This window comes from Stegodyphus dumicola, chromosome 10, assembly GCF_044657685.1.
Source record: "Stegodyphus dumicola isolate Sdum_Otavi_A_Nest chromosome 10, ASM4465768v1".
NCBI classification, from domain to species: domain Eukaryota; kingdom Metazoa; phylum Arthropoda; class Arachnida; order Araneae; family Eresidae; genus Stegodyphus; species Stegodyphus dumicola.
In genome coordinates this window covers 42,728,313-42,743,898 of record NC_140777.1, presented here as the reverse complement: position 1 = coordinate 42,743,898, position 15,586 = coordinate 42,728,313, and the positions used below count along the sequence as shown (strand labels likewise).

The following is a 15,586-nucleotide window of genomic DNA, read 5'->3' as shown; positions in this document are numbered from 1 at the left end:
AATAGTGGTCTAAATATTTATATTATTTTCTTAAACAAAATTAATATCTCTTACCGCCAATCTGAAACAATAAATCTCTGCTGTCAAATAAAATAAAACTCAATTAAAAATAAATTTGAAAAACTCTACTTCTCATACTCTTTCTTCTCTAAAAGTAAATTATTATAAACAGAAAAAAGGGAAAACGTTTATGTCAAAAGCAGAAAAATGTAGAAATGCTACATCCATGAACAAACTAAAGAAATCAGATATTTACCATTGCGCTTAGTGCGTATGGATAACTTGTTCCGCTCTTTGATTCTGTTCCTGCGGTTAACATCCATTGGACTTTGGGGGATCTTCCACTTGAGTGGCGATTAGGAAAGTCGTTCTATTGCATCTAAAGCAAGGAGTCTGAATGTGAAGTTCAAATCATTTGGTCTGAAACCAATGGTGCAACGTCGATTCTATTGTAATATTTCCGACGTTATTTTTTAATTGTTAAACTGTAATTTCGGTGTATGTAAGATTTCAAAAATGTAAAGTACAAAAGTATTGTTTCAGTGAGAAGTTTAACCTAATTTTAATAATATTTATGCATGGTGGAGGCTCTCTCTCAATCTTGGGGCCCTCGACAACAGCGGGTGCTACGGCGCTCCTAAACCGTCCCTGAGAAGAGAATTAGTACGCCCTTGGTTGATTCATTTTATATACACAGAGTTATAAATGTTTAAACCCAATTTCGACTCGTCTGTAAAGACACTAGTGTATTATTGATTCCAGTTGTTATGTTCTCTATCCTAATTAGACGCAATCATTTTTTAAGGGGGTCAAAAGGACAAAAATCATTAAATTTTCATGTCAAGGCTTTTCTCATGAAATCATTTGTACGAAGTTTATACGGAGTTTAATGAAAAGTTTCCAGTGGCATCTGAAAAACTCGGGTAGTTACCAGGCGGTGGACTGTTTGTTGCCATTAGTCACTATAAGTAATCAACCTTCTGAAGAAACTGCCATTATTTTTTGCTCTTTTCTAGTTCTTAATATAAAATTCCAATATTTTTAAATTACTTCCATACGTGAATTGGAGTCTGTATACAAACATTCAGATATTTTCCTTTCCTCCCATCTTCGACTGTTGTCCTTCTAAGATGAGTGTTACGTTTCAGAGCCATAATACACAGTAAACACAGCAACAATCAATTTGCAGTGAAATCAGATCTCCATGGAGCGAAATTTGTGGAATAATACAATTCACCCGAAATGCTTGTAATATAATTAGATGACGTAATACTCTAAATTATATATTTAAAATATACTGATGGAAGTTGACTAAAAAATTAAAATAAGCATTCTTATTATTAGCTTTTCCTCCAAATAAATGGTTTACTGTTATACGATATTTTTGAGATATTATTAAGCATAAAATAATTTTTAACATGAATGTATAGAATTTCTCTTGCCTGCTTTTGAACATATTTTCCTGTTTCCAAGAACCATACCATTAAAATTACATGTACAAAAACAGTAATTTTATATTGCAGAGGCAAATAAAAGGATTTAGTTTTCAGATTTCTCACAAAAAATGATTATGCAAGAGTCTGAAACACAAATTTAATTCCTCCGTCTTTCCTTTTACACATAGAATATTCTTCTTTACTACAGAACCTCTTTGCTAGTCTGCTTTTGTGTAATAAGTTAAAGAAATTTTTGGTTTAGAGCAAAAAGTTTTTACAGATGTCAAAATGTACTTCAAAAGCACATCCTTATAAAATAACTCCGTAGAAAATATGCAAGCAAAAGACTCTAGATACCTTTTAACACTTATATAACACAAGTAATGCATACATCTATAACTTAACTCAATTTTCTCCTGGCATGAATGTGAAAACCAAATCATACTTACTTTCTCGCATCTCTATCACATTCATCTGTATTCAATAAATGCGTCGTTTTGTAACATTAACCGACAAAAAAAATTAAAAATTCTACAAACGAGAAATAAAATGAAGTATGAAAGATCCCCAAATGCATTGGTAAGAAAAAAGGAAAGGGGAAAAAATATTAAAAAGTTTCATCTTAGTGCCTGGGGCAACTTTCTTGAATTAATGATAGATCCATAGGCAGAGGTTCTATTCAGAAACCTAAAAGAAGGGGATTTAGAATTATGGTAATAATTCATCAAAAACTCTTCGTCTCCCGGAGCTGATGCACTCGTTGCCAAATCCCGGAGAAGAAAAATTTTAAAATATAATAATAAAAAGAATATCGGAATTCGTTGATTGCGACAAGAAGATACATCATAGAACAACCGATAAAGATCGAACGCGAAATTTGGGCTTTCGTTTTTCTAACTCTTTCAAATTTCTTGATGAAAAGAGTTGGTTTTTGCTCTCTGGATGAAAAAATAATAATAATAATCAATTCTTTCTTACACAGACCGAGAAAAAGCAAAAGAAATCATAGAACATAGTGGAAATATTATTAACTGAAAGTAAAAGGTATTGATAATAGCGTTCCAACAGCTGGGCTGTGTTCTTTGAATTCTGAAATATTTTCCCCAATAAACAGCCTTCTTGTTTCTTTTAGAAGTACCAATTACTTGAAAACAAGGAACAACCTAAAGAGTAAAAGAGAAAGAGATTTTTTTCCCGTACTTTCTTGCGAAACGTTCTCCTCTCGAAAAGTAAATAATGACCGTTTTTCAGTGAACTGTTATTTGAGAATAAAATAATGACAGAAAAATTGAGTGCAAAAGTAAAAAAGAAAAGAAAGGGCGCTACAGTAATGACAAAATATTCTCTCACAAGTTTACGTTTTTTTTCCTCGCAATTTCACTAGCAAATTACGAAGATGAAGATTAAAATTTTGTGTTATTATGAGGGTGAAATGATTAATTTCGAATTTTTCACGCTTTACGCAGGGCAGATATCCACAAAAGATAATCATCTCTGCCTCGTTAAGTTCTCGATCAGAATTCTCTATTTTAGAAATGATTGCGGTTACTTTTCGCTTCATCCTGTTTTCAAGATGGGTTGTTTTAAACTTCGAGAAAAAGATTCCGCAGTCTGAAAGTAATGCAGGCATAAAAGTGCATTGTTATTATTAGTTTAAAATTTCAGTAAAATTACACGTTATGTTGCACACGAGAAAGAAAGCAATGAAGCTTAATAACTTTACGAAGTAGGATTTTTTTTTTTTTTTTTTTTTTTTTTTTCAGAAGAAAATATGCTTTTGATGGAATAAATTTGTAATATTCAGACTTCAAAAGCCCTTAATATAATTTAAAATAAGAGAAAATTTTGACTAGATTGTCATGAAAATGAAAATATAAAAACACAGTAATCTTTTAAATTACCCCTTTAGTCAAAACACTTAAATGCACCCAGAAAATCTCATTTGATCATAATGAAATTTTATTTAGGTTATGAGAAAACAATGATGAAGCAATTAAAATGTGGAGATTAAGAAGTCCATTTGTAGAGTTATTAGGTTATTTCGAAGCAGGAGATATGAAAACTTAGGAATGCCCTCGCCGGGACTCGAACCACGGACCTCTCGAATTCACGTCGAGCGTGCTGACCACTACACCACGAAGGCATACTAAGAAGGTGGGAAAAATACCTTATATACTCTCTCTTTTAAAGGGAGACTGAAGTTTCTCGGGGACCCAATCGCCAAATCCTAGTGCTGAAGAATCATCCTTCACCACCTTTTAGTTCGGGCGCCACTGTAGAGTTATTAGGTTATTTCGAAGCAGAAGAAGTGAAAAATGAGCAATGCCCTCGCCGGGATTCGAACCACGGTCCTCTCGAACTCGCGTCGAGCGTGCTGACCGCTACACCACGAATTGCACCATCTATGACAATGATGACACCATCTATGGCATACAGATTGGAGAGTGACACTCTAAGTACAACTATGATATACAAATAATCATATTAAGCTTCTAGCTCCAGTCAGTGACATGTGGGAGAGATTTAAATGTTTTTAAAACTTAATCGAATGCGATTTCATTCTGCTACTTGAGACTTCAGAAATCGGATTGAGTTCTGTCGTTTTACAGTGCGATGACTCGAGTTCGCCAACATGCCATTTGTCATCACCTATCGAAAACGGAGACAACTTTGATATTTTTTTTTAGTCATTTGTTTGTATGTCAAGAGGGGCGGTAAAATCAGAGACTAGCTCGGGCTGCAAAAGCTCTAGCTACGTCACTGCCTTGAACAATATTGACGTTTAGTCTAAACGCGTAGAGATCTTCCAGAGTGTTAAACCAATATCTCTGAGATCAATTATTATTATTATGTTTAATTATATGTTGCGATTGCTGATCTTCATTTAGGATTATATTAACCACATACAAACGATTTAATGAATAATATTCGCTCAGATTTTTCTAGCAGGCTATGTTCAACGAAATAAAGTACTACTGGAATATTGCAATTGAAGTAAAATTGCGATTACGTAGAAAGAAATAAATTATGGATGCACGGAATAGATGCTGACATTGTTTGGATCATACTAGACATTTTGCACGTTAATTTCCTGCAGATTGCTCAGGAAGTAAAATTACAAGATTTTTTTCCAAAATGTTCATTGGATCTTTTCCCGGAAAAAAATAAAATTACTTATTTACCAGCAATCACCATCTTCTTCAAAACAGACTTTTTAAAGGGGCACACATTTATCGCAGAGGAACAGCCATAATCGATGCCTTTCTGGAAGGCCTCTTACGAAATGGATTACATTTGAACCCTCGGGTTCCCCACACTACCTTCTCGCGATAGAAATCTAATCCCTTTCAGTGGTACTATTTTGAATTTCGAAAATAGCCAAAATGTAGATGGAACTATAAAGTGGGAACAAAACGAATGGGAAGAGATGTATATTTGGCCAAGAATGCTTGAATTCGATTGAAAAAATGGAAGAATGCATTATCCCGATAAAGTTTTTGCTGTCGCTTTTCTTTCGTACACGCTGCGCAATAAGATGAAGGCAATGCACTAGTCTAGTGCAATATTTTAGTCTTGTTCTGCGGACTCGAAGGACAACACGTTACATAAACTGAAGAAAACGATCTTTTTTTTTCTCATTTTGTTACGCATGTCATTTTATTTTACAGCTGATTAAATATGTCAGGATGAAGAATGTACTTCAACACCTAAGCCCATGACTCATCAACAGTTACCACAGTGTTTATATAGAAGCATCAGCATGCCAACATAAGTGTGTGCAACACAGTATTTAGATAGAAGCTTCAGCATACTCTCTTCTTCTTCAATGCCCAGACAGACCAGGATGGGCCCTTGCCTTCCTCAGAATCGAATTCCAAGCTCTTCTATCCCTGGCCATGGACATCCAATTGGTAATTTGCAAAATTCTTAAGTCTGTTTCCAAACAGTCGAGCCACCTAAGTTTATGTCTCCCTCTTTTTCGGGTGCCGAATGGTCTGGCCGAGAAGATCTTTTTAGTTACTCGATTTTCATCCATTCTGTAGAGGTGTCCTGCCCATTTAATTTTCTGAATCCTTTATGTCACCAAAAATACTTCTCAAAATTTTTCTTTCAAAGACAGAAATGATACTTTTAGCTTTTTCTGTCATTGCCCAGATCTCAGCAGAGTATGTAAGAATGGGTCTGATTAAGCTTTTGTAAATTAAAATCTTCGTTTTTCTGCTAGTGAAGTTAGACTTCAAGTATTTTTTGAGACCGAAAAATCATCTGTTAGCAACTGTGACTCTACTACGGATCTCAGGCATCAAATCATTGAGAGTATTAACTTCTGATTCTAAATATTTAAATTTGCTAACAGTTTCAAATTTGTAATTCGTAATTTCAAAATAGGGGATGCTGTTATTACCACATGGCATGTATTTAGTTTTATTTTGGTTGACTGCTAGATGCATTTTGCTGGCTGCAGCCTCTAAAGGTGTAAAAGCCTCTCTAAGTGACTCGGGAATGCGTCAGCATACTGTACCCTCTATATGAATTTGCTTCTAGCGTTTCCGAGTGATTTTTGATGATTACAAAATCTTCTCTCAAAAGTGAATGCACCGAACTAATAGTTATCGACGTCTCTTCGTTAGTTCTCAGACGGTGGTACGCCAATTTTTCACTTATAAACTTTCTGATCATGTCGACTTGTTGAAGGCCGATTGGAACATAATCTGTTCACCATCAATGTCAAACCTTCTTTAAATTGTTTTTGTACTTTTTTTTTTTTTATTTGTGTTTGATCGCGGCATCGTCGCCGTAAACTGGCTCAATTTTCAATCAGCGTTTCGCTAAATTGCAAAATAATGGGATTCAAATTGAATGAAATTGAAAATGCAAAGGATAATGGCTAGTAAAATTTTCTTTATCTCAAACTCTTAAAAATCAAGTAATACTGCATCAACATAATTCAAAAACGGGGCAACAGATTCAAGGAAACTTCACAAGTGCATTAAATTCATTCTCTATTTGCAAATAATTGAAAATGATTAAATCAATCATAGAAATATTAATAAGTTCCTTCTAACGCTTACGGGATATGAAACGCTTAATGCTTACTCTCTACCTCACAAAATGGTGCCATTTTATTCTAACATATAATTCTTTAAGAAAAAGATGAGAAAAAAAATCTTTTTCATTTTCCTTACCGCAGTAAAAGAGTAGATTCGCTTTTTCTTCTATTTATCCCTTTTGCAAGCAGAAAATATGGTAGAAAAAAATATTCAATACGGATTTATCGAGTTTTTTTTTATCCTCTTTACCGTTTCCTTTTTTTACCCTTTACTGTCTCTCTTTCGATCAACTAATTATTTTTTCAAAGTTCCCTTTGATATTAAACAAGCCGTAAAACAAGCTGTCGAACATTTTTAAGGACCCTAAAACTACAATCCATTTTTCAAAGACATTTCAAGATTTAGTTAAAAATCTTGAATGAAAAAAAAAAAAAAAAAAAAGATAAATATACCAGCCGAAGGATATCCGAAATAATAAAAACTTCGAAATACATAAAAATCTCTTCTGTTTGCTCTAGAAGAACCTCTTGTCTAGAATGCCAAAAAAAGAGTTGCAAATAACATAAAAAGTCTTGAAATAAAAGCACTTACAACGTTTAGAAAATTTAGAAATTTAAACGTATCAGTTAAAGATCATGATTCTAGAAGAGACAATTAGAAAAGATTATCTCAAATGTAGTTTGAAGGTGAGCTATATAATATTTCACATGAAGTCAAAATTTCATCCGACTACGACTACAAAGATGCATATACAATCACATACGAAAATTATACCAGTCGAAGGGCGTTCTAATTGAAAGCTATTCTACGAATGTTTCAAATTATTTTAAACAAAAAAGAGAAATAGTCAACTTAAAATAGGTTTTAAGGGACTTATCATTATCAGTTCCGTGTTTTTTTTTTTTTTTTTTTTTTTTTTTTTAAGATGTAAAACTTTAATACATTTGCCATAATAAATTAACTCAACTTTATTGATAAAAATATCGTCTACTTATTCCTGAAACAATCGATATTACATTATTTGCATATAAAAGCATGTAAAAGAATGGATTTCTGATGGCATCTTGGTAACCATAACTATTCCTTATCCAACTATATGAAATTATGCAGCACCATGCCGAAGCAGAATAATTGAAAGTTAAATATGGAACAGAAATAAATCATAAATTTCAAGGAGCTGGAGACGAATTTAAGGCACATTATTTCAAGATGGAAAAACTATAGAATCTTGCGAATCGGCTAGACATCATTCAGAAACTGATAGCATTTTGCAAAATGTAACTTAAGTAACAGTAAGAAATACGAGTACGTTATTAGAGACGTTGCAAAGAATAAATGCAAAATATTCGAGAAATAATCATGTTATCAGCCTAACTTATCACAGAATTTACGCTTTTGCAAATACTTTCATAAGTGTATATTAAGTTAAAAAAGATAAACTCAGAATTATACACGCAGCACGAAGAGGAAAATGCTAATTTAAGGAAGTCAATCAGAATTGAATAGGATGCAATTCGCTGCAGAGGTAGATGAAAGTATGCAAATATGTTAGGTAACAGCCAATCGCGCTTTCATGTCAAGAAATATGCAAAAAAGGCTGTCTTATAAGAAGCCAGCTTTATGAAGAGTTACAGAAGTTGATTGTAAGTGCTGTTAGAAGGTGTTTAAAACTTTCGTACAATTTGTTTTCAAGACATACGTGTTTCTATGACTTCCAGAAGACGAATGGAAGATTCTGAGCGCTGGCGGGCTGTGGGGCGCATTGAAGCAGGATAGTCTATCACAGATGTTGCTCTTTTCTTCGGCGTTTTTCATTCTGTAATTTCACGTTTATGGAAACAATTCCAAACCACACAGACAGTTGTCCGATGGCCCGCAGCCGGTCGCCAAGAGTTACAACCCCCGCGGAAGATCGATATATTGCTATTGCAGCCAAGCGGAATCGCAAAGCGACCTCCACACGTGTGACATCTATGGTTACAGCATCCATTGGTAAGGCGATATCTGCAGCTACTGTAAGCCGAAGATTACATATGAGTGGACTGTACGCCCGGGTACCTCGAGTTTATGTTCCTCTATTCGTCCAATCAAGAGGGGCACGATTAGAGTGGTGCCGGGAACATATCAATTGGAATGTGTCTGACTGGGGCAATGTCATGTTTACTGATGAGTCAAGATTTACTCTGGAGCCAGATGACAAGCGTATAAAGATATGGCGTGAAAAACGAACACGCAATCAGTCGCAAAACATCACGCATTCCGAGGCTGAAGCATTATGGTCTGGGCAGGGATTTCATTAGAATACCGCACCGACCTGCACATCTTTAAACGGGATTCTTTGACGGCTATCCGGTATCGAAACGAAGTCCTAGAACCCATTGTGAGATTGTACGCTGCAGCAGTTGGCCCTTCTTTTGTTTTAATCGACGATAACGCAAGTCCCCATAGAGCTGACATCGTCAATGACTACCTGGAGAATGAAGGGATTGCGCGTATGGCGTGGCCAGCATATTCGCCCGACCTTAATCCCATTGAAAATCTTTGTAATGCTCTCGGCCGTGCTGTATCTTCACGTTTCCCAACTCCAGCCACTCTTATTGATCTGGAAACTGCTCTACAAGAAGAATGGCGATTGCTTAATTCTGCGGTGGTTGACCAAGTAATTGAAAGAATGGGTCGCAAGGTGTAAACTTGTATACAGATGAGGGGGGTCACATACCCTATTAATGTCCTTTTGTTTTCATTTTATGCTGTTTATTTTCACTTTATACATAATTCTGTTTAAGTCTCCAGTATGTCATTATCTGACAACTTACAAAAATTTAATATTGTTTTCATTTCTGTATATAATTATCGATTTTGTTTTATGCATAAATATATATGCTACTTTCCCGTCGAATTTTGTGTCAATCAAAGCAGTATTTGTTGATTTCTTTTGCATTTTACATCTTCGTGCTTAACTTTTGGAAGTGAGGGTATATACTGGATAAATATTTTAAATGTGATCTGAATATTGCATCAGATTAATATATAATTCTGAAATTCAAAAACAATTTCGATTAACTGTGAAGCCTAGCAATGACTAAGTTGTAGGATGTTGAATACTGGTAGATCGACCGAGGTTCAAATCCCAGTGAATGGGATAGCTGCATGGGAGTTTTCCTGCTTTTCCTTATGAGTAGCACGACCATCAACCAATTTCCCTTAAAAAATCTTCCACAGAGGCATCCCTTCGTTTAGGAAAATATGCCTCGCCTGCTTTATCAAAATCCAAATAGTTCTGTCAATACATTGTCCGTTACCATTCCATTTAAATTGTGTTACAAATTTCTTAAAATAACAAACATTTGAGTTAAATTTCTCATCTGGAAAACTCATTGCAAAACAATAAACTGTTATGTAAAATGTAAAATATCGTGTTCTTGATATATTAAATAATGTCGCAATATTTTTACATGGAATTTTTACGAACTTTTATAGGATTGCAAGATATTATTAACATTGAGCTCTGTAACAACTATATGAAGATGATCAGACCTAGGAATGAGTTCTGCTGATAGGTAATTTCTCGAAATCACAGTGTCATATAAAAACTGTTGATTTAAGTAAAGAATTTGCCTTTGTAAACTTATTTCATTAAATCCATTGTTTATGAGGCTATTCTGCCCAACTGATAAAAATTTATCACAAAATATAATTCATTTCTGAAATATGAATCAGTCATCTCTGTTGTAAAACAATGAGCATACCTTAAATCAAAATAACTTATTAGTATCACTGAATCTCTGCGCAGAAATCTTTATACATAATATCAGGAGGAACAGGACCCAAAACAATGAAATTATAATGAAGACATAATACAGAAGAAATCCTCTAAAATAGAAAAGTTTTTGTTTCACAAACAACAAATAAAGAACAATAAGAAATCCACTAAAGAGCCATGGACATTTTTGGAAAACACCTGTTCAGTTGCCTAGCTTAAAAATAACAACCTTTGTGTATATGTATGTATTGTGCAGTTATATAGCAAACATTGTATCAGATCAATGACATTCAGAATTTTAAATGCTACCTAATGGATACTGTGGACAAACATGTTTCCAAATACTGTAGAATGAGATTGACTACAGCCCAGATAATGTTGTCAATGACCCTCCCAAAAAATTGACAATATTTCTTTATACTGTTGTAATCCAAAAATATCTATAACAAACGCCTTGGGTCATGAACAAATAAGTGGATGGGACGGAAAGCATATTTCACAAGTGCACATGTGTGTAGCCACCGAGGGAGTGGCTTCTAGGATGGACCAATGAGCATCCTTTAATACTGTTATGTCACATGACCTTTTGCACGCTTTAAGCAAAATGGTTGAAAATATTTTGACACGCAGTTTTCTGTACAAATTTCTGTACATCGTCTATTTCTTCTGAAAAATTTCATTGCGAAGTTAGATCAAATATAAGTAATTGGGAAGATTTCACGACCTGGTTGAAAGAATTTAAAATAAATACAAACACATGTTGGATACTCCGCAAAAATATTCATACCAAATATTACTTATTAAAGTGATAAATAAGACGAAAGAAATATGCGATACCCATCTGAGCCCAAATGCTATCTTTACATAAAACTATGCATATGAGAAAAATATTTACACTAGTTATATATGTAAATAGAAGTCAGCACTTTTTATTGCAGTCTATATGAAAAAGATGTTCTACAATAATAGCCAATGCATAATTTTATTCAAAGTTTTATTCATTCATTCACTTCACTAATTTGCATTCATAATTCACTAATTAGCAATTCACTAATTAGCATTTAGTGTGTTAAATTTCATATTTAATAACTGCTTACTCTTAAATATACTGCCTACACAAGAAATACTCATCAAACAAAATTAATTTATCTATTCACAACGAATATATTCAATTTATTCACATATAACTTTTAATGTTAACAGTGGAACAGTGATCAGATCATACAAAATATGTATTCTTACACTCAATAAAAAATAAAAATAAAAAAACTATACACATATTCATGGTCTCTTAATTCACATTTATTAGTAAATGCATAATACTCGAGGCTAATTGAAGTCTGAGTAATTTTCTCGATGTAAAGAGCGATAATATGCAGCGAACATCAATCCAAATATCAATGAGTGGTAAAAATCGCGAAAGTGAAATGTCAGCGATTCATTAAACTCATGAAACGAAAGCACTATGAGATTTTCTACTATTATGCAATACATTTATAACAGTGAAACAAATGCAAATTAAAACGTAAACAACATACGTTCACATGCACGAAGATTCAGCGTCACAAGAGAAAGAAGCTCATCGGTCCATTTTCGAAACCCCTCCCTCAGTGGCTACGCTGATGTGCACTTGTGAAATATGCGGACGGAAAAGTTCATGTTATAGGTGTTATAACTGCAGAGACAGAGAACTTCAATCTGGACCCTAATTACTTGCATGAAGTAAGTCTTTGATTTATGATATCCATATAAATCAACAACTGAAGTAATTCGAACTCTCAAACAGGTCATTAAAATTTTTAAAGAGTTCTATATAGTAAAGGAAAATATTCAAAAGCTAATGGAAGATATTCATTACATAATTTTGAATATAATCCAAAAGATAAGATTCTATTGCAAAAATTTTGCCAAAGTTGAAAATTGATCTGTAAATCCAGCTACATGTATTACCCAGAAAATGCAAATAATTGGTCATCTACTAAGATGGATCCCCCATTGAGATTAAAGTAAATACCAATTTACATTCTACTTCTATCCAAAACACAGGAGTGAGAGCTTTGTAGAATGAAAGGGCACTTTTCCTCAATTTTCCCAACTTTTAGGCTCAATCATTAATGTGGCAAATTTTACTTTGTCCTCAGTTGTGGTAATCATTCTCAAATAATCACAAGTTCCTGGCTCCCTTCAGTTGAACTTTTGCTTTTGTGAATAAAATCTTATTTCTGCAGCATGATGAAAGATACCCACACAAAAAAATATTAAATATGAAACATGTGATAACAATGTTAATGGAGAACAATGGCTTCACTCTGATTGGCCTTTAACAGATAAACTTCTACGAAATGGCTGAAAACCCTAAATCGGAAACCAATAAAAAAAAGGTAAACAGTCTTGTGCACTGGAGATGAAAATGCCCCCCATGCAGTGTTGCTATTGCTCGCTTTGAAATCGTTGAGTTTCTTAATCAAAAACTCACAAATGCGTTACAAAATATGAAACAGATAATAAAAAAATTCCAAATTTGGGCTTCCATATGCTCATATTTGGGTGGAGACATACATTATTCAAAATTTGATGACTCTAGGTACCACCCAGGAGCATTTTATCACAATGCAAGAAACATACATATATTACAGGTTCTTCATTATTTAATTTCTTTAAGTATACTACAAGGCTCTAATATTTAGTGGCAACAATTTAAAAAGTAATTCACCTTTTATAGTGAATTAATGCAAAATGCCAAAACGAAATTAATAGCCTTTCTGAGCTAATACCCTTTGGGCTTAAAATTGATTACTATAAATTAGGATTAAATAAGCCACTCTGATTGATATAGCAGTTAAGTGCTCCTGGCTGCTATGTTGTTCATTGGGTTTGAATCCCAAAGAAGGCATAAATATTTAGAAGTGCACAGTGTCTGTGTGGCATGGAGGCATTCAAAATAACACAATAAGACAAAAGACCTCTCGAGCAGTGTAATGATAGGATAAAAGTGATGGAAGACCCTCAGACCACCCACCCCACTGGGCTCTCCAACATAACTGGAGCAGGCAAAGTCATACTGTGGCTTATTAAGGTGCTCAATGATAATGCCATTAACAGATGAAATCTTGTGCTCTTTGCCGCAATGAAACTTGTGGCCTTGTTCTGATTAAATCAGACACAAAGGAATTAAATAAAATAAGCCACAATACAAGTGGATTAAATAAAATGTTTTTTCAGTTAATCTACAATATCAATTTTGCAATCAGATTATTTGTAACTTACTTGAACTCGTGTATAAGCTGATCCCCTAACTTCAGTAAACTAATTTGCTAAGAATTCATGACTTATATCTGGAAATAAGATGGTAATTACATGGCATACTAAAAAATAGTTTTCTTTTCTGTCTTTGTAAACCGGAAAACTACTTTTACATTGATAAAGTGGACTCAAAATTGTTGTTGTGGCAGATTCTTGCTCATGGTAATAGATATATATATATATATATAAAGAAGAAATTCTGTGTGTTTGTCCTCTAACTCACTCACTACTATAGCTATCATTGCCAAACTTTCTACGATTCTTTTCTGGGTCCTGGAAAAGGTCGACGCCCATCTTTTTCCAAAAAAAAAGTAGTTAAAATCAGAGATATTAATTAAAAACTCAGAAAAACTATAATTTTCTCACTAATTTTTCTGAGTGGCAACAGTCTTGCAAGCTGGAGATGAAAATCTGCTTTATTTTGAAAGTTGTTGCCACTGCTTGCTCTCAAATCATAGAGTTTATTAATAAAAAAAGCGTTGCCAAACATTAAATGCATTAGTCCCAATTTTTAAAATTTGTGGGAAGCCATTTTGACTACATACAACTTCAATCAGCCAAGATATTAATTAAAAACTCCAAAAATTTAATAAATTTTCACACTAATTTTTCCAGGTGGTAACAGTCTCGTGCGTTGGAGATCAAATCGTAGAGTATCGTATGCTCACTTTCGAATCGTAGAGTTTGTTAATAAAAAAGTTGTAAGTTTTATCAAATCTATATATATATATAAGGAAGAATGTCCGTGTGTTTGTTCGCATTATTGCTTTCTGATTAATTATGATAAATTTTTTGCCACATTTAATTGACTAAATTTTAATATAAGTGAAATATTGGATGGAACTTGAGCTTTTATGATCATTTGATTAGAAAGATGAAAATCATTAAAAACTGCATGCAATTGTTGCTGATATAATGAGAGAGAATTAATTGCGTAGTTTATTTTTCTATGGAAATTTTTTATGTGGGTTCCATGTCACATCAGACTGTAAAATGTATGACTATGAATGATATTTTTTTTTTTTTCATCATTATTAGAGAAGGATTATGGCAGTATCGTTCTCTCTGTTGTTATAGATGCATTACTCTCAATCTAACTTAACTGCCATCGAGTACTTCCGTTAGTTATAAATATATATGAAACATATAAATGATTCATATTTTAAAAACTAAACATGACTTTTATTATAAGGTGGTTTTGAAAAACTTCCATTTAAATCAAGATATACAATGAAAATGTTTAGCATTTCTTTACAACTGATCTAATAAAGACTGGCACCAAAGTTAATGCAGTTGCATCAGGCAGCAATTTTTTAGAATATAGGAGCCAAAGAAATTTTACTGAATGGACTTAATATTGGCTTTAAACTATATTATAAAATAAAAGAACTGTTTAGATGAAAAAGCTATTGGTTATTTAAATACAGATAAATATTCTATTTTCAAATAATAAAATTATGGATCTAATGTGAATTATGACAGCAGAATAAAGAAATATATGAATATTAATTATCAAACAAGACAACTAAAAAATAAAAAATATTTTATGCATCAAAGGTTCACACCATTCTTTTGAACAAGTACTTAAATCTTGTGGGGGACTGAAAAATTAAATTATTCCAATATATTTAATTCTGCTTCATAAGTTTTAATCACTAATGATAACTTGTGAATTATTTAGCTTCTGTGAATTATTAGGTTCTAAAAAGTAATCAAATTTTTCAAATTTACATATTTTATATTGAATCACATTGTCCTCTATTGGAGGGGGGGAAAGAACTGTGAAAAATTTACCTTCAGTACTTTTTTTAATACAGAGTTTCAAATTTTGGATCAATTAACTCTCAGTAAATTTAAAATGTGATTAAAGTTCTGTGTCAGTGAATTCTACAAAGATCTTATTTACCCTACTGATAAGAAAAATAAAAATCAGCATGAACAACATAATCTTTTATATTACATTATCCCATTAATGAAACAAAATGCAATATTCTCAATGACAAACTAAATATTATAATGTTGCGACACTCTTA

The 15,586-nt window shown here is 33.1% G+C and overlaps 1 non-coding gene across 1 annotated transcript; it reads right to left on the bottom strand.

Moving 5' to 3' along the window:
- Positions 1-3,506: 3,506 nt before the first annotated feature.
- On the bottom strand, positions 3,507-3,579 carry TRNAS-UGA (transfer RNA serine (anticodon UGA)). Its single transcript has one exon. It is a non-coding gene; the product is annotated as a tRNA-Ser (tRNA).
- Positions 3,580-15,586: the final 12,007 nt, after the last annotated feature.